The sequence below is a fragment of the Trachypithecus francoisi genome, unplaced genomic scaffold (assembly GCF_009764315.1).
Source record: "Trachypithecus francoisi isolate TF-2019V2 unplaced genomic scaffold, Tfra_2.0 Lachesis_group11, whole genome shotgun sequence".
Classification (NCBI taxonomy): domain Eukaryota; kingdom Metazoa; phylum Chordata; class Mammalia; order Primates; family Cercopithecidae; genus Trachypithecus; species Trachypithecus francoisi.
The window spans coordinates 35,999,716-36,020,839 of NW_022681456.1; the positions used below are offsets into that span (position 1 = coordinate 35,999,716).

At 39.1% G+C, this 21,124-nt stretch overlaps 1 long non-coding RNA gene across 1 annotated transcript; it reads left to right on the top strand.

Annotated features, from left to right (window-relative positions):
• Positions 1–1,032: 1,032 nt before the first annotated feature.
• Positions 1,033–16,222, top strand: LOC117090983. The gene is made up of 3 exons (XR_004440189.1): positions 1,033–1,118; positions 1,973–2,139; positions 15,956–16,222. It is a non-coding gene; the product is annotated as an uncharacterized LOC117090983 (long non-coding RNA).
• Positions 16,223–21,124: the final 4,902 nt, after the last annotated feature.

Consider the following 21,124-nt stretch of genomic DNA (forward strand, 5'->3'; position numbering starts at 1 on the left):
TACTAACAACTCGGTTCAGAGACTGGCTGTCACCAGCAGGAGGAGAGCGATAGTACACAAAAACACCAGTTTGTGTGATAAAAGCTTGACAGTCTTGCCTACACACAAACCAAAGAAAATAAGATGCCTGTGACAGCTACAACAGCAGCAATTTTAAACTTCTCACTGATGAAATGCACTTTGCAGTCATAACGCTTGCATAAATCTGGATGTCACTTTTTTCATGTTATAATTTTGTGATCCAATGGATCATTGTGCAGCCCCTAAACCTGCAAATGAGCTCTATAATGCAGAATGTGCACAAATCATTGAGCTATCAGTGACATCAGGGGTTTGGCTGCTGGGGTTATTAACAGATATTTTTTCACCTACAAGTACAGACTAAAATCAATCATTCTGATAACTAGGCATGCGTGAGCCGTCTGCACTTTCATTTCTATCTGATTAATCACATATACACAGACCTTTACCTTAAAGGAGCAATTGTTCACATTTAATCACAAAGAAACATTCAAGCACACCATCAGACATTAGGAAATTTAACCACAATTTATGCTTCCTGTTTTAGCAAATATATTTATGATAATATGACTTTCTGCATATAAACACATTGTTTCATTCATTTTACAAGCATTAAAATTGAAGCTAAGTACAATAATCTACTTTTATATTATTTATCACCTATTTGTTGCTTTTGAAGTTTCCATTATACCCATATATTTTATTGCACAATTTATCCTGATAATCAAAGTACAGCTAAATTATGAGCATTGTGTTTTCTTTAGTAAAGTAGAACATGCTAGATATCAGATTTCATCATGTTCCATGTCCTGCTTCTTGTCAAGATTTGGTTCTACTACTCTGTCAATTTCTCCTGGCTTCTGTAAGGCAGGAAAACAAATACAGTTGTGGGTACAGATTTTTTTTTTTTTTACTTTGAAAAAGAACTGGGATCTCTCTTTTGATCCTCCCAACAGTGTTCCCAGAAAACAACATTCCAGAAGGCACATCTGCCGTTACTATAACAACAGAAAGGCAGCGTCTACAGAGAATTATCTGCACTAGAGGACAGACTGCAAACCAGCAGGATTCCTGGGTTCCTCTTCAAGGAGGCAAGGGTAAATTTTGGTGAAAGGAAGCAGAGCCTGAACAGGGTTTTGGTGTATGGATGGGGCATAGAGTACTCAGAATTTGAGGAAGGTGAAGGTTTATAAACTGATTCTAGACCAAAAGTACAAAACTGCTGTCAAGGAAATCAGCTAGCAAGGCTATAGGAAAACATCTTACTGTTGGGGTGTAGGCACAGAGTTAAGAACTGGTTGGGGTAATACTAGACAGACGAAAGAATCACTTGCCAGCTGTTTGACCCAAAGACAAATCACACCTCCCAAGGGAGGTGAAGTCACTTGCCCACAGGAACAGCATCCACTACGATCGTCCTAAGAGATACTGAGAATAGTCTTGGGCATGGCTACCCAGGCAAGTGCTGGGATGCTTGCTAAAGAGTTGGAAATAGACATGAGTCTCAGTCAGTCTGTCTGAGATTTTGCCTCTTTCCTTGCCTTGGCTTTTACTTTACTAGCTCCTTCTCAGGTTCTGAATCTTTTTAGTCTTCCTATCGAACCCCGCTACTAGACTGATCTATATTTGGGAGTCCACCTCAGCCTGTCTGCCATCCAAAAAAACCCTATTCTTGTCACTAATCCCACTCTGTATTCCTAGTCTCTCAGTTTCAATTTCTCCTTACCTATCCTCTGTCTTTGCTTCAACATAGAGTTTTCAGACCACCCTGGATTAAACTTTGCCCCTTTTATGGTCAAAATGGCTTAATTAGCCAATTAAGTCACCATCCAGAGGAAGAGATTAATGCTAGCATAAAATAAATAAGCAGATACATAAATTAATTTCTATAAATGATTTGAAGGAAATAAGTTAAAGTGTAGGAAAACTAGAGTGAGCTTTCCTTTTGCAGGTGGTCAAGAAAGACATCTCTAAGGGAGGTGATATTTAAGTTGAGACCCAAGAAGAGAAGAAGTATCTGGCTGTATGAATAGCATGTGCAAAGCCCTGCAGCATGAAAGACTGCTGGGATGAGGCATCTCAGTAGCAAGCTGAGGATAAGAGGGTCTTGCAATGAAGGTGGGTACAGACCAGATCATGGAGAGATTTACAAGTCACGGTTAAAGAGTTTGGATTTCATTCCAAGTTTCTTAAATGGCATATTGTCACAAGACCAGAAGAGACCTTTGGGACTCATTCCATCTGTCAGGTAGGAGGTAATTCTTTTGCTTTTTATCCGTGCACCAACTTTTGTAAGTAAACTTGACTAATGTTTGTTTATAATCAGTGAGTAAGCTGCTACTTTAATACTGCTACCCTGGAAGAGGCCCTTCAAGGCATGTTAAATTAACTGATGTGAATAAAAACAATGAATAAAAACACCTCTCTCCTTTAATGAGAACAGCAACTTCTGTTTCCCTGGGCTTTTTCAGTCCCATAAGACCTTTTAAAACAGAGTGAGCGTGTTCAGGTTCAAATGCTAAAAACATAATCTTGTCTCTCTTTTGTTGGATTATGTTTCGAGAAGCCATTTTAGATCAATCTTTTTGAGCACACAAGCTTCAGAAGCTGTGACTAAAACATACCCAGCACTGATGCTAGGTTGGTCATTTTTCCTTGAGGCTGTTTTCACACAGAACCAAAGGGATGTGCCCCTTCATCTGATAATGAACCGTCCAGCTCACGGACTGCTGAAAAAGAAGCCCCAAAGTTTGTGTTCTATAGGGCCTGCTTATCCACTCTAATCTCAGTGTAAAAGGTTGGGTAAGAGTTTATGTGCTTTTCTAATTTGCCATTCCTGCAGGAAGTACAAAAAGTTTACAGAGGCACTTTTGGAATCCATTCATATGTTCTGTATATACCATCTTGTAGGGATTAGATTCCATGTTTATCACTCACTCTACAGCGAGACAATGTTGTATAATGAAAATTAGATTTTATTCCAATTGTGTAATTAATTTGTTTTATGGCCAAGTAAAGGTTATTTTCTCTCCAAGCATTTTTTTTTGTTTGCAAGATGACCTCTAGGGCTCCTTCCAGTTCTATGACTCTGTAAATCTCTATCAACATGAACTCAAGAACAATGCTGGTATTAGCTATGGTAAGCTAAATTGCTGTTACAAGTAGACCTCAAAGTGCAAAGCCCCAAACAAAATAGAAATCTTTTTTTCACCCAATGGCTTAGGACAGGTGTTCTAGATCAGCTGACAGCACTGCTCCACAATTCAATTCAGAGAGCTGGTCTAAAGATACTCCACCTTCAAGGTCACTCTAATAATAGCCCTTCCAGTCAGTCCATCAGAAAGAAGACAAGTTGAAGTCCTGGGTAAGAGATATCTCACAAGGTAAATGAAAGTAAATAATTCCTCTGGCAAGAGTCTAAACACAAGGTCACATCTAGCTGCAAGAGAGACCACAAAATATATTCCCAGTCTGGATCCAGACAGTACTCCATTACTAGGGAAGAAGATGGGAGAGAATTGGGGTGGACACAGAGCAGCCTCTGCTATGTGCCTAATTCCTATATTAGGTTTCAGACTATTAAGCTTTTCAATTACTGAATTATCATCACAGTTCTAAGAGACAATTAACTAGAATGTTCATTTTACAGATGTGAAAACTATGTCCCAGAGAGCTGACGTAAAACAAATGAAGTCTCACAGTTAAAAGCTGAGCTAAGCTTCAATTTCAGGTCTGCTGGTCAGTGCTTTCTCTACCATAAGTACTGAATTAAAATATTTGCATAGCAAATAATCATTAGCATAAATCTGCATGAATTAAAAGAACAAAGAGGCTTTATTGTGAAAGGTAAGGGGAACAGCTAAAGCCTGCAGCAGACCTAGGACTGGCTCCAAGCATTAAGAGGTCTCCAAACTGTATAGAATGTAAGAAGTGAAATTTTTCTTAAAAAAGGAAGCTGATGAAGAGTTTCTATCGAGACATTTACTCATTTTGCTCTCACTCTCTTTTGGTTTACAAAGCACATGTAAAGACAGAAGGATTGCAAGAAACACTCATTGGAGACAAAAGTGAATTAATAAAGGGGGCCAAAATCTAAAAATACTAAAAATATAGATATATACAGTCGTCCCACACAGAGAGAAGTGGTTTGCACAGGCAGATGGATTTGCAAATTGCTAGAGAGAACAATGTATCTCTCCCCACTCCCACCCATCACACACACTCACACACTTGCAGTGCCAACTATTTTATACTTGCTATGAAAATCCAAACATAAACTGCCAATAAACCAACCTCATGCCTTTTGAGGAATAACCAAGCGACCTCTAAACACAACTTGGAAAATCCTATCTGGGTTCTTAGTTTAAGCAAAATTTCTATGAAAATAGAGAATCCCTAAAGAATGTGTTAGGTATAATTATTCCTAGTTTTAGTCTTCAAACAGTATTGAGATAGTAATATTTCAGCATGATTTCCCTTCCAACCTTCTCCCTACTCACATTAATACAATTTCGCAAAAGTAAAGATTCCCTTTGTTACAGATCTGTTCAACATTGGTCATTTTTTAAAGGAATGGTAGTTTTATGGGTTACCAACTTTATATAAGAAAGGTTGTGAGGAGTCTCAGAGCTCGGTCATCATTCATAAACCATTCACGTTGAGCTCTCAGGGAAGGGATGTTGCTAAAACCCACCAACGCAGTTATAATGTGCCAGATGGGACAAGGAAATTTATTATTTCACACAGCAAGTTAATACAGTCCTACCTGTGCCCTTTTTGAGGAGGGTATGATAGCTTATCAATGGATATGATTCCTCATGGAGAATTTTCAGAATTATTCCACACTACATCCTGCCAGAACAAAGCTCTCTGGTAGGTCTCCTGGCCCTTTTCTCCTAATTCATTTTTATATTAGACACTCAGAGGCATAACAGAGCTAGCACTGGCTACCTTTCGTCATCATTTAAAGAAAGCTGGGGATTCTACCAAAGTATACCACCATGGCCTTAAAAAATCTAACTATAACCAACTTACTTGAGCAATTTTAAGTACCATTTTGCTTTTATATCCAAGTCTGTCATCACCAGAGTATATTTATGGAGCACTTTTGTGTTTACAGCATTGAATTCAGCAGATAACAGAGCCAAAAAAAGGCAGAAGTGGAGGATTTTTACAATTTAGAGAACAGGATCTAAATCTACTTCAAAAGCTAATCGCGTTTTATAAATGCTGCTCGTCCTAATGCTAATTTCTCTGGTCTTTTGTTTACACAAGAAAGCTCCAGGCTGGTTTATGGTGTCACATTTATCACTTAGTAGAATATAAGCAAATCCCATTACACCCAAATTAAACCACCCAAATGAACCAAAATGTGGATTATGGTATCTCTTTACACCACAATTTCTACTTAAACACAGAAACATTATTCTAATGCTCAGCAAATACAAAAGAAAAGCAACCTGTTTTTTCATGATTCTTATTTTGATTTTCTCATCACTGTCTGAGCCCTAAGGCTCATCAGTAACTGCACAGAAAGAGAAAAAACAAACAAACAAAAAACCCTTAAATAGTCATTAAGCAACCCAAAGGGATTGGGCTGTAATCCCAAAAGACACAATCCCAAATGCCATAATCCCAAATGTTGAACTCCTGAAAGATCAAAGTTCCTAAAGTCTAAAAATCCCAAAAATTAACAATCCCAAAAGACCAAAATCCCAACTGTGTAATTCTGGAAAAAAATAATTAAAATAATTATTTAAAAGGATTTAATGACATTTTTAAAGAGGGATTTATTTGAGAAATGTATAAAAACATGACTGAGGCTGGGCACGGTGGCTCACGCCTGTAATCCCAGCACTTTGGGAGGCCGAGGTGGGTGGATCACCTGAGGTCAGGAGTTTGAGACCAGCCTGACTCACATGGTGAAACCCTGTCTCTGCTAAATACAAAATATTAGCTGGGCGTGGTGGCGCCTGCCTGTAATCCCAGCTACTTGGGAGACTGAGGCAGGAGAATGGCTTGAACCCAGGAGGCAGAGGTTGCAGTGTACCAAGATCACGCCACTGCACTCCAGCCTGGGCAACAAGAGTGAAACTCCATCTCAAAAACAAACAAACAAACAAAAAAGCAAAAACAAAAACAAAACCATGACTGAACACTTTATAGGCCACTTTACACAATAAAACAGGCAATAATAACACACATATTTTTGCAAGCACAAACACATAAACACTAAAGTATACGAACAACAGTTGCACAGTTCTAACAGTTATAGGCGAGTGAGCCATACTCTAAGTAAACAGGTCAAAAAGCAAAATGTATAAACCTTGTCACTATGGCTCATATTGTGTGCATAACTTCAGTTGTCTGAAATATGGTGATGAACAACCTAGGTCTTGATGAGATAGAGCAGAAGTCATCGTGGATCACCACCACGTAGGCATTTGCCCAAAGAACTAAGATCTTGGGAACTTTTATCTTTCACAGATGCCAACGTAGAAGAAAGACAGCTCTTCACTTTTTGAGGAAGTTTCAATGTTTTAACATACATGCGCAATGCTAGCACACATGGTCACAAAGTCAACATTGTAGTAACACACCTTTGTGGAATCAAACTTACAAAAAAAAATGTATACAACAAATGAGAACTCTCTACCCATTTTTACACAATTTATATCTCCAGTATTGGAAATGATGTGAAGATGAAGTACATAGCACAGTGAATTGGTGCTAATGTGTGAAGTGACAGAAGTAATTCACAATTAAATAATTTGACAGGGGAGAGTTCTTACATGTTTTGCCTGCATTTCCACTTCTATGATCTTTGAAACACTCGCTGCACTTGTATTTGGAGAGCTGTTATGGTCTACAAATTTTGTAAGTATATGCTGCTCATTTGAAAGTCTAGTTATTGCCTGGCTCTTGCAATTAAGCAATTTTCTGCTTTCGAAGCACCAATAATAATTAGCTTTTAAACTTTTATCTTTCACCATTAAGTACACTCATACACTTAACTTATCACAGTCTTTTTGCAAGGGAACAATTTCACAGATCTCTTCCACTGTATTATAAGAAATACAGTAAAAATGAATGATATTTGCCTTCCCCAATACCAAATAGTATAGTCAGGATTCTCTAGAGATACAAAACCTATAGGATATGTATAGAGATACATGAGAGAGGAATTGGCTCATGGGATTATAGTGACCGAGAAGTCCCACAACAAGCTGTCTGCAAGGTGGCAACCCTGAGATGCTGACAGAGCGGCTCAGGACAAGTCTGAGGGCCTCAGAACCAGGGAAGCCAATGGTGTAACCCTCAGTTTGAAGTGGAAAGCCTTAGAACCCAGAGGAGTGGACTCTTAATCCTGGAATCCAAAGGCCCATGAGCCTGGAGTTCTGATGTTCAAGGCAGTGAAAGAAAAATCTGTGTCCGCTCTCAGCGAGAAACTAATTGGCTTCCTGTATTTGTTCTCTCCGTGGCCCCTGCTGATCAGACGGTGCCTGTCAACACTCAGGGCAGATCTTCCCCACCTAGTGTACTCAGACTCACACACTAATTTCTGGAAACACTATCACAGACACACTCAAAACAATACTTTACTAGGTTTCTAGTCAAGTTGACAACTAAAGTCCACAAATCCATCCCTTGTCAACTTGGCACCCAAATGCATCTCCTTAAGCCATATTTAATTTCCAAATAAAAATAATAACAAGGTAATAGTTCTTCCTAACATGATGCGACTCACATGAAATAACTCACATGAAGCAACTATCCTGCACACACCAAAAATTCACTAATCACTTTCTCAGAGTTAGGCTTTAGACAATTTCAAGGTTCTGGATTTTAATCTTTCAGGAATGTGATTTGGGGGATTTTAGATGTTAGGAATATTTGACTAGGGATTTTGATCTTTTGGGATGTCAACATTCAAGATTATGGCATTTGAAAGTGTGTCTTTTGGGATTATGATTGGCACCAGACTCAAGGTGAAAAAGCCCAGGGATGGTGTTAAGGTAACACATGGATATGGTTATCTCCGACTGTCTTTGCAGCAGCACCCTTCCTCAGCCATTCAGACCTTTCAGCACTCTCTCAAAACTCTGGAGTTTCACAAATGTTCCCATCATTATCTAGCTTAGAAAATACATCTTACTAATCATAACATCCACTATGTTTCACAATATCCAGGTACCTCCTTCCTTTCTCCCTCCCAGGGATATAACTAAGGTACAAGCAAAGCCTCATCTCTGGTTTCAGGACAGACTGAGTTCTGAAGTGATGGTGTCAGGCAGAAACAGTGATGACATTTATTATTCCCATTTTTGTTGTTGTTGTTTTTTGAGACAGAGTCTCGCTCTGTCGCCCAGGATGGAATGCAGTGGCACAATCTTGGCTCACTACAACCTCCACCTCCTGGGTTCAAGCAATTATCTGCCTCAGCCTCCCAAGTAGCTGGGATTACAAGTGCCCACCACCACTCCCAGCTAATTTTTTATTTTTTATTTTTTTGTATTTTTAGTAGAGACAGGGTTTCACCATCTTGGCAAAGCTGGTCTTGAATTCATGACCTCGTGATCCACCTGCCTCGGCCTCCCAGAGTGCTGGGATTACAGGCGTGAGCCTCCACGCCAGCCTATTATTCTCATTTTAAGAGCACTGGTCTGACAGAATGAAGCTTTCAAAGACATCGAAAACCAAGGAGGTGATTTTTCCACTTGGGAGAATATAGGCAGCTATGTAAAAAATATATTTACAGCAATTTCAATCAGATCTACCCTTTCAAACTTAAATGCCACCATGTGAGTATATTGGTGAATATAAAGCCTCACCCTTTACAATAAAAAAAAAATCTGGCTCTATACTACTATGCCTTTGGTGTCCTCTTCTTAATGTATCTATCAATTTGAGCTTTGCCTATTTACGTCTAAAATATATTACCCTTTTTACTAAATAAATGGGTTCCAAAAGTTATCAAGGTCAATCATAAGAGCACAAACCCACTCTAGCACTGTCACCCAGCTACCCATTCATTCACGATTCATTACATGAATAGCAGATTGGATGGATGGATAGGTAGGTAGGTAGATAGGTAGATAGATAGATAGATAGATAGATAGATAGATAGATATACAATCTTGGGGTTTGAGGGTTCCCAATCCATAGCACTCCCCAACCCTATCAAAATTCTGACCCAGTGGAGAAATAAGACAAAAGTAATAATAGGCTGGACGTGGTGGCTCACACCTGTAATCCCAGCACTTTGGGAGGCCGAGGCAGGCAGATCACTTGAGGTCAAGAGTTTGAGACCAGCCTGGCCAACACAGTAAAATCCCTTCTGTACTAAAAATATAAAAATTAGCCAGGCAAGGTGGCAAGCACCTGTACTCCCAGCTACTTGGGAAGCTGAGGCAGGAGAATTGCTTGAACCCAGGAGGCAGAGTTTGCAGTGAACCGAGATTGTGCCATTTGCACTCCAGCCTGGGCCTGGATGACAGAGCGAGACTCTGTCTCAAAAAAAAAAAAAAAAAAAAAAAAAAGAGAGTGAGAGACAAAGTAATAATAAATAAAGATCAAGTTATTTTTTTTTCTGTTAAAGCTGGTAAACTATGTTTTATATATGCAAACAAGAGGACTTCTTAATGCGTAACACAAAATATAAGGAGCGCTATCATCCAGCCACAGGGGGCTCTAAACCACTACAGCCCTCTCCTGTGAGTTGCAAGGCTCACCATATGGCCAAAGACAATCCAGAGCATAAACTCACACACCAGATTCTAAGAGACAATAAGGAAAAAGGGGCAGAACTATGCACACACACCCAGTTGCTTATGCCCAAGTCCAAAATCGAACAAATCACTCCTTTCCCCAAAGTGAGTGAGGAGCTAGAACGAGGCCACAAGTATCATACTCAGCAGAGCCTCTTCACGTGGATGGAAATACTTTGCGGGGGTGGGGGGCGGGGGACGGGGGGCTGGCATAAGTGCCTCTTTCCCTCACAACATCCCCCAGGAGTTTATTCTCTTAACCCAGTTGGCTTCACTGCTAACTGGGGATGTGGGTCTCCCCTGCAGGAAGAGATCATCACTGCCAGGACATGGGTTCCTGCATGCATGGAGACCCTCCCTGTATCCAGCACACACTGCTCCTTTGCAGATACTCCTAGGGTCACTTTGCCCAGAGGGTTCCAAAATGGGGCACAGTCACATAGCAGTTGAGCCCACACTTGTTGCCTCAGATTTTGACATGGCTCACCCCCTCCTCTTCAGGTTTTCATTCAAATGTCACCTTCTCAGTGATGCTTTTCCTGACCACACTGTTTAAACTGGAAAGCCCCCATCCACCTCAGCATGCCTTATTCTCTGTCCTTGCTTTATTTTTAACAAAGCACAGATTTCCACTTGACATGTCATTTTGCAATTTTAAAAAAGATAAACATATTCCTGTATTGACTATCTCTCCGGCCACAATGTAAGTTGTAGGAGGGCTGGGCTTTTTGATTGCTCTGTTCACTACCACATCTCCAGTGCCTGAAACAGCATGCAATACCTAGTAGACACTCACTAAATATTTACATGGTGAAAGAACAAACAGAAACAGTCCTGGGTGCAAAGTACCATAGGCTGCTGGAATCCTCCTCACCAAGGCTTCAATCTGTCTGTCTAAGCCACTCCACATATATATATTCTTCCCCCAAACTTAATCTTTTTGGTTTTTCCTTCAATATGATCTGCCTTTGCAACATATGTTGATTAATTATCTAAACTTTAAAACTTTTGTCTAAAGGAAGAAGGCAGTGGCCAGGCGCGGTGGCTCATACCTGTAATTACAGCACTGTGGAGGCCAAACCAAATGGATTGCTGGAGCTCAGGAGTTTGAGACCAGCCTGAGTAACATGGCAAAACCCCATCTCTACAAAAAATCCAAAAAAAAGAAAAAACAAATAGTTGGTCACGGTGGCATGCGCCTGTAGTCCCAGCTACTTGGGAGACAAAGGTGGGAGAATCGCTTAAGCCCGGGAAGCGGAGGTTGCAGTGAGCCAAGATTGTGCCACTGTACTCCAGCGTGGGTGACAGAGCGAGTCCCTGTCTCAAAATAAATAAATAAATGATATAAATAAAGGAGGAGCGCAGAATACACGGTATTTGGGGACAGGCCTTCTCAAAGAGAGAGGAGAGAGAAAGTCAAAGAGAGAGGAGAGAGGAAGTTGTATGGCTGCACATGTCCAGTTTCTCATCCCAAATTCTCTCTGTTAAGCTATTCATTTCCTGAGCCCCAGCTTTATCTCAAGGGGTAGAGATTCCAGAATTATTACCCTGATGGATTTCTCTCCACATGGAAGGAAACATTACACAGTGGTGTAATGTTTGGTGGGAAATCAGTTTCCCCACCAAAACATTATTTATAATCTAGAAAATTTATGGTCCAGAGAAACAAAGACATAAAATATTAATAGAAAAATGTTATATAACAATATTGATATAAGTTGTTCTAGGAACATAAATGAGGAAGTAAGCAATTCTATTTAGTTTGTATATATAAGTCAACATGTTATAAACCTGGGCTGGTTTTTTAACATTAAATATGTAACCACTAAAGTACCTATTTGTCCTAGAATAATTCCTTAATTTTATAATGTGCTTTATCCATTTGCAATATAACTTTTCACAACAATGTAACTTCTGATTAGGTATCTTTTCATTCCATCTATGCCGCTTCCCCTTGCCTGTGAAACATGGGCACAGCCACATACACACCCCTGGGCACAAATGCATATACACACATGCACACACCACTTACTCTCAGACACCAGAAGTGTCTCCCAGCGATCATTCTCCTTGCTTCAGTCAGAACTATCACCACATGTATCTGGGCACATGGCTGCCCAGAATAAAGACTATATTTCTAGATCTTGCTTTCATCTAGAAGTGATCCCAGAATATAAGTGGTATAAGTAAATACCATATGGATTAGGAAGAGTGACTTCCTTTGCTCCTTCCTACTTATGGGAATGTGGCTTTTGTGGCTGGGGTTAAAAAGCTGCTATCTTGGACTTTAAGGGAACTTTGAGAATGAGGCCACATGTGGCAGAACAAAATGAAAGAAACACGTGCTCCTTATACCATTAAGTGCCAAAGTAGCCCTGGGCCCAACGTTAACATGAGAAAGAAAAGAACCTCCATCTTAGGCCTCTGCTATTTTGAGTCTTCAGTCCTCCTCTCTCTCACTTTCTCTCTTTCTTTCTCCTATGTCATTGTCATCATAGAACTCTTGTGCTTCCCTTTGTTTCTTGCTGATGTACTGAAGATGTCTTTCTCCTACTTATTTCTAACTTCTCTTATCTCAGCTTTAAACACTCATCTCAAATGTTACCCATTCCAAGAGTTTTCTTATTCCCATCCCTGGCCACCTTCTCTGTACTCTCAGAGCAACTTTTGCAACTTCAATAACTCTCAATAAAATTTTGGGTTGACTTACATTCTTCCTAACAGACACATATGATTCTAAACTATTTTACTCGATATCCTCAGGTCTAGTAAAGTGCTTGGTGCACAAACAGCCTTCAGCACATATTGATTGAGGCAGACAGGGTAAGTATTATTATTTCCATTTTAAAGATAGAAAAACTGAGCTTAGTAATTTATGTAATACCATGTAAATTAGTATTCATTCAACCTGTGTTTTTCTACTATACCAGGATGCACTCAGCTTATAAAATAACTATGATTTCAGTCACTTGGCTACATCTTTCTGTTTCAGGATGTTTCTTGTTCACAAGTAGAGCTAGGCCTGAAAGAAGATACATGGAAGTCTTGTATATTCATTTCCTTCGCTACTTAATTTAGGGATGAAACATATACTCCACACTCCTATAGAGTAGCTAAGGTATCCAGTAAGTTAGGGGGAAGTAATCTCAGGTTTTGTTTTGTTTTGTTTTGAGACGGAGTCTCACTGTGTCACCCAGGCTGGAGTGCTGTGGCGCGATCTTGGCTCACTGCAACCTCTGCCTCCCAGGTTAAAGCAATTCTCCTGCCTCAGCCTCCAGAGTAGCTGGGATTACAGTCATGTACTACCAGTCCTGGCTAATTTTTGTATTTTCCGTAGAGACAGGGTTTCACCATGTTGGCCAGGCTGGTCTCAAACTCCTGACCTCAAATGATCCACCCACTTTGGCCTCCCAAAGTGCTGGGATTACAGCCATGATCCACCACGCCTAGCCTGCAACCTCAGTTTTTTGTTTTTTTGCTTTTTGTTTTTTTTGAGACGAAGTCTTGCTCTGTTGCCCAGGCTAGAGTACAGTGGCATAATCTCGGCTCACTGCAAGCTCCACCTCCCGGGCTCACACCATTCTCCTGCCTCAGCCTCCTGAGTAGCTGGGACTACAAGCACCCGCCACCACGCCCGGCTAATTTTTTCTGTATTTTTAGTAGAGACGGGGTTTCACCGTGTTAAACAGCATGGTCTTGATCTCCTGACCTTGTGATCTGCTCACCTTGTCCTCCCAAAGTGCTGGGATTACAGGCATAAGCCACTGCGCCCGACCAATCTGTCTTTTTAATGTTAACCTGCATTCAAATTTCTTCCATCATGTTCATTTCTCTGCCTACTAGTTAAGCAATTTTGACAATTCTTTTAGGAGGAGAGTGGTAAGTGGTAACAACTTTTATGCAGGTATAGTATTTAACTAAACAGATTTTAACTTTTTCTACATTAGAGCCCAGCAATCTTACCTGAAAATTGATTTAAATGTTATGCAAATGAGTTGATTACCAGAAACTTGATTTCAATATTATACAAATGAGGCCAGGCCAGGCATGGTGGCTCACACCTGTAATCCCAGCACTTTGGGAGGCCGAGATGGGTGGATCACCTGAGGTCAAGAGTTTGAGACCAGCTGACCAACACGGTGAAACCCTGTCTCTACTAAATACAAAAAATTAGCCGGGCATGGTGGCACATGCCTATACAACTACAGTTGGCTTTCTGTAGCCAAGGATTCTGCACTTATGGATTCAACCATTCAATCATCAATCAAAAATCTTTTCCAAAAAATGAACAGTTGTATCTATACTGAATATGTACAGACTTCTTGTTCTTTTCATTATTCCTTAAACAATATGGTATGACAACTGTTTACATAGAATTTACACTGTGTTAGGTATTATAAGTAATCTAGAGATGATTTCAAGTATGAGGCAGGATGTGCATAGGTTATATGCAAATACTATACCATTTTATGACAACGAATTGAGCATCCTTGGATTTTGGTATTTGCAGTGGTCCTGGAACCAATCCCCCAAGAAGGAACAACTGTATATAGTATATGTACACAGTCTTCCCTAATCCTGAGAAGTAATATTGGTCTAACATAAAGAACATATTTTTATATACCTTCAATGTGAAACCAGCTCACGATGGCCTGATTTCAAAGGCCTATTGCTGAGCAGCTTAGGTACTAAAGTGCTTGGAAGTGGTTTGTAGCCCAAGAAGGATTTATAACATGGTAGAAGACAACAATAACATAAAGAATATCAAACTGAAATAAAATCCTTAATATAAAAACCCAAACATATGAACCTGCTCTATGCCAGAACAAAGGATTTCTTTCTGTTTTGATCTCCCAAAACTCATTGGGCAGACAGATCTTAACGCTGTGATGACAGCATCTCCCATTAGATATATATTCTATGGAGCAGGTAATAGGGCTGTGAAGTACATTCTTAGACTATCAAAAGGAAAAGGCTTCTCAAGTCAGGGAAAGAAAAAGAAACTAGAAGTACAACTGAATGCACCAACAGCAAATATTCTAAGAACCCAACAAGAAAAAATGGGCTTGAATTAAAGCAAGAGGAATTTCGGTTAGTTGTAAGAAAGGATTTCTGGATAATTGCTAAGTGCCCGTTAACTTGCCAGTTACTGAGAGTAGGAGGTGGCCTGCTCAAGCCAGGCTCTCAACTTCATCATGGCCAGGAGAAGTCTTCCTGAAACATGAAACCTTATCATGTTAGACGTCTGCTTAAAACACTACAGTGACATCTACTTTTAGAATCAAATATATGAAATGCAAGATTGTTTTTTAAATGTAAGCCCACTGCCTTCATCTCCAATTTTGTTTTCTCCCACTCCTTCTTTGACACATTAAACTATTTGCCGTGCCTGCATGTGCACGCTCACACACACACACACACACACAGCTACACACAGACACACACCATGGTTCTCCAGGTGTCTTTGCCTTTGCATATTCTGTTTGCTTTGCCCAGTCCATTTGACAAATTCCTCCTCTTCATGGAAACATTGCATGGATTTTGTCTCTCCATGAAGTTTCCTGTGAGCCTGAACTGGCAAGATTAGTCACATCCATATCAGTAAGTCTTCTGAATTTCTAAAATTTCATAAATTGTCCTGTATGTTTACAATTCTGTTCTACTGCTGCATTAGTTTTACTCCTACAGAGTATGAGCTTCTTAAGGGAATGGACTATGTTGCTTTTTGAGGTCCCTAGCATGTACTATAAATCAGCATAAGAAGGTACTCAATAATTATTTGTTCAACTGCAGAGAAAGAGCTGAAATTTATTTTTTCCATTCACCTTCACTCATTCTGTTCTGTCACATTGGGTGAGCCCCAGAATCACACAAGAGCAGGCATTTCTCACTCAAGTCCGTTAGCTTATTTGTAATACTACTTAGATACAAGTATAACCACATCAGTTGTTACTTGATTCTAAATCCTAATTGGGTATATCTATCTTACTTTTATCATATTATTCTCCCAAAAGCTTGCTCAGCATGAGTACCACAGATTGTGGTGGATTTAAAAAGGCCAAAGACTCTTTGCCACCCCTTCCATTTAGAGTAGGAGTCTCATTCTTTGCCTTCATATTCTGGACTGGTCTTAGTGACTTTTTTTTTTTTTTTTTTTTAATCACTAGAATACAGAGGAAGTGACATTCTGGGACTCTGAGGCTAGACCATATCTTGCAGCTTCTTCCTGCTCCCCTTGGAGCACTCTACGAACCCTGAACTGTCATGTAAAAAGTCCAATGGCCCTGAGACATTACATGCCAGAAAGCCCACATACGGGTGTTGCGACTGACAGCCCCACTTGAGCCTCACCCTTCCAACTACTCTGCCAAGGGGCCAACATGTGAATGTATCCTTCCTCAACCCACCAGAGCACTTTGTCTGCCAGATAAATGCTACCTCGTAGCCTCTGCTGATGCCATATGGAACAGAAGAATCACTCAGCTGAGACCTGCCTAAATCCCTGACCTACAAATATGTGCAATAATAATAAAATGGTTATTGATAACTGGAACATAGACTCTTCTCCTCCACCTCCACTTCACTGCTCGCACCCTTATCAGCTGAGTCTATATAAATATAGAAGTATTCCTACTTTGAGTCCTTTAATTATGGAATTAATTTACTCCAGCAGATCCTTCCTCTCTATCTCTGATGGGGTGTATTTTCTGTTTCTTTCTCAGATAATGAACTCAGTCTGACTTATTCCTTAAAATGTTCAGCCTTTTCTAATCTTATCATTTATTTTTTCCTTCTGTTTCATTATACCCCCGTTCCCACTCCTGTTATGTCATTGTTACAGACATCAGTAATCCCTGAATCTTCTTTCCTTTCTTTTCAAGAGAGCTCTATATAATTATCCAACAACCATAGTGTTAAGTATTTGAACAGGTAATGAGGATATGCTGGAGACTCTCTATCCCTGGAGTCTTTAAAATAGGATAAACAATAGATAATCACCTATCAGATCGGGTGGTTTAAATATTCCTCGTCATAGGCTCAGAGGGTCTGGATTGAATAATCCCTAGTTATTCCTTTTCTGCAAGAAGATTCTATGTTAAATTCAGATGCATAGAGCCAGTCAAAGTCTTGAAACATGTGAGCACTCAAATTCTTGATAACATAGTCTGATTTCAAATAAATAACTGTTTGAATCATGTTTGACATCTATTTGAATAATTTCATTTTTGGAACCTGTTTGTTTAACATAACTCTTTCAACTATAATCAATGTTTATCACTATATTAATTTCCTTTTGGGTATTTTGTAATTTTTTTCCTCCAAGAATACTACCAAACTTTGCTATTTTCTACTTCTGGTGTATTCAATTGTTGTTCAAATGTGGCTTTTTAAAATCCACCTTGTGTATAAAATAAAAAGAGAGAAAAAGCTACTTGACATTTTTGCTTTGGTGACCAACCCATGCACTTCAGAAATGAGTGAGCTTCATTTTCGCAATTGATGACAAGATGATCATCTTAGAATGTGGGGAAGATGTAAAATTCTGCCTGTTTCTTCACTGGGGGTTTTCCCCTCAAACCAACTGAGGAGAAGCAGCATTGCCAAGTAAAAAAGTTTAACAGTTTGTTATGTTAATCTTTAAAATGTACCCAGAAACATTTTTTGGCCAAAACGATCAAGATTGCCAGCTGTTCTGTGTCCCCCACTGAAAACAGATGGAGTAAAGAGTTCCATGCATGTGATGTGTTGAACAGTCAAAAGACAACTGTGGGTTGATCCACATTCTAAAGCAGCAGAATTAGAAGGAGGGCATGGGGTGGGGATAGAGGGAGGCATGCTGTAGAAAGCATTATACTTGCATCACCTGCCAATTCTTGTCAATATGGCAAAATGTAGTTGCTGTAACTGAGAGACCCCACAGCTATAAAGTTCTTACTTTCCAGTCTGATTCAAAGTGAGATTAGAATCAGGTTGGAACAGACTCACAGAGAGATTTCTCTCTCTCGCAATGTTATCAGGGAGGAAAGGCAATGTCACACAGAGTCCAAGAGCCAAAAGCAATCACATAAGGAGGGCAGCCATGCAGCAACGCACTGCAGAGCTCAGAACAGCAGAAGAATCCCAAGGATTCCTGAAAGGAAAGGGGAAACAAAGACTGCCTTAAAATGGGAGTATGCCCCCATGTGAGGAAGCCGAGTTAGAGAGAGATGCCACAAAACACATCAGCTTAAGAAAGAGAAGAGCAGAGCCAGACAGTGATGCTACCCCTGCCACTGTACTTAAAAAACAAGTTATTAATCCCTCCATAACTTGGTTTCCTCCTCTGTAAAAAGATAATGGGTCCTAAGAATATTGTGGTATATTAAATACATTTATTTTTACAGTTCTGAGAATACAAAGTACTCAATAAGTGTTAATTTTTATATTTATTATTTTTTTAAATTTTTTTTATTATTATACTTTAAGTTCTAGGGTACATGTGCATAATGTGCAGGTTTGTTACATATGTATACTTGTGCCATGTTGGTGTGCTGCACCCATCAACTCGTCAGCACCCATCAATTCGTCATTTATATCAGGTATAACTCCCAATGCAATCCCTCCCTCCTCCCCCCTCCCCATGATAGGCCCCGATGTGTGATGTTCCCCTTCCCAAGTCCAAGTGATCTCATTGTTCAGTTCCCACCTATGAGTGAGAACGTGCAGTGTTTGGTTTTCTGTTCTTGTGATAGTTTGCTAAGAATGATGGTTTCCAGCTGCATCCATGTCCCTACAAAGGATGCAAACTCATCCTTTTTTATGGCTGCATAATATTCCATGGTGTATGTGCCACATTTTCTTCATCCAGTCTGTCACAGATGGACATTTGGGTTGATTCCAAGTCTTTGCTATTGTGAATAGTGCCGCATTATTAAAGATTTCCTGTGTCCCCCTTGCTATTTATATTGTTTTGTTTTCTGTACATGTTTTATACTCAGTTATTTAGTTGATAATATTGCTTTATCAGCCAAGATAATTCCAAAATTAAAAGTTAAGATTAATCAAATTCTCTTACATTAACTGGGACAGAAACTACACAACAACTTTGTTGTTTCTGCCTACCTAATGGCCTGATAGGTGAAACCATAAAAGAGAAACAGAAACAACAGCAAGCTGAAATAAACTTTCTAAAGGGTAAGATTCTGCTCTTTCAATCTTCTGCACAGTAGAGCAAATAAAATTCTAGATATATAGTTTTCCTAAAGTTAATAGGTAGCAGTTAAGACTAGAGGCAAAATGTTTTTTCCTGAGAATACTTAAAAAATAGTACCTGCTTTTTTCCAGCTAAACTGTCAAAATCATGAAAGGATTTTGGATCTATCTTACTCCATACACACAAGGCCACAGACAGAATAGGTATTTGTTGGCTGACATTATTTTTTCTCAGTTAATATTTATCAAGGGTCTATTATATGCTAGACAGAGAGCTCAGCAGTTAATAAAACTTAAAACTTATAAATACAGGCTTTCTGCATAAAGCCTATATTTCAATGGAGAAGATAGATAATAAGCAAGTAACAGAGAGAGAGAGAGAGAGAGAGAGAGAGGATATGATAGATTAGATAGAAGGTAGATAAATAGAAGATAGAAATTGATGGATAGATAGAAGATAGATGATAGATAGATGTTTAATGTAGTGTCAGACGATGATGATTGCTGTAAATTAAAATAAAGCAGGGCCAGTAGAGACAGAGTGATGGGGGCTGCTGTCTTAGATTAGTGGTTACAGATGACCTCTCAAGGGACATGATTTTTGATAAATTACCTACGTAAATTGAGGTAGAGAGACATGACATATTTGAGTATATATAAACATTTGAGTGAAATAACTGTAAAAGAGAGACATGTGAAATTTTCTTAATTAAAAAAAGAAAATGTTTCCATGAAAAGATCAAGAGTAAGCCTATATTCAGATATCACATAACTTGTGAAACATTAAAATATCCCATGAAAAGGTTAATTCTAATTTTCTTTCATCACCTTAAAAATGGCTATAGTTATTCTCCACCTTAGCTACTATAATAGAAATAAGGTCAATACATTCAGTGTGTACAGATTGAAATTAATCGTGTGTAATGCACAATCCATTTTGAGAGATGAGAGAGCAGCAGTCAGTTGACTTATTCTGCCTAATTCAGTAGGTTACCTGAGCCATGGTGAGAACGCCTGGCTGTTTGATGAACTGGAATAGATTTATCATGCTGGACATTTTCCTGTTTGAAACATTTTTGTAGCTGATCCCTTTAAGGCACTCTTTGTTATACAAACAAAATTGCACTTACCTTCAAGAACAACAGAGGATGATTGGTAGAAAATCAATTTTATATTTAATTAGGAGCTGTTCGCATTATCTGGCTCATATCTGGTCCTGTCAGTACACCATGGTACTGCGTTCTACATAAATAGGAATTTTTACCTGGATAATTGCTTTTTAGCAAAGATATATTTTACATAGGGCCAATTGTGCTATGCCTGTATATCATATTTCCTGAATCTTATATCCTTATATTTCATTCAAAAGAGCCCAGAGAGAACTAAAATAATATTTTGATATTTAAGCTAAAAAGTAAAAAATAAAAGGAATTTCAACCATTAGAACAGTAGATATCAATTTCTGGCTAAACATTAGAATCACCTAGAGAGTTTTTTAAAAATACCAGTGCACATGTCATACTCTTTGGGGTTTTTTTTTTTTTTTTTTTTTGGATTCCAGGAGATTCTAGTGTGCAGCCAGGCTTAAAAACTACAGCACCAGAAAATTCTTTAGAGATATATGAATTATACAGACAGAAGTTTGAATAATAATATTTGAAAAGTATTTTCTTCATGGCTTATTATATTTGAAGGTCTTAAATGACATATACTATATAAAATATTACCAAAGAAAGCAACTTAAACTGATGTTAATTTTAACAACTAGCAAGAGCTCACTGTAAACAAGACACTCTGCTAGATACTATAAGTTTATGTGAAATGGAGAAAAGCTTATCTCAAGCACAGTAGGATTTACCAGAAAGCTACTGAGTTAAACTCCAGGGCCTTTATTTGCACAGCCCCCTTCCAAGGCCCTGAGAGGGACCCTAGCAATATGTTCATATTTTCATAGCTTTTATAAAATTTGCAAAAATCTAGCTGGGCATGGTGGCAGGTGCCTGTAATCCCAGCTACTCGGGAGGCTGAGGTAGGAGAATCACTTGAACCTGGGAGGTGGAGGTTGCAGTGAGCCGAGATCGTGCCATTGCACTCCAGCCTGGGCGACAAGAGTAAAACTCCGCCTCCAAAAAAAAAAAAAAAAT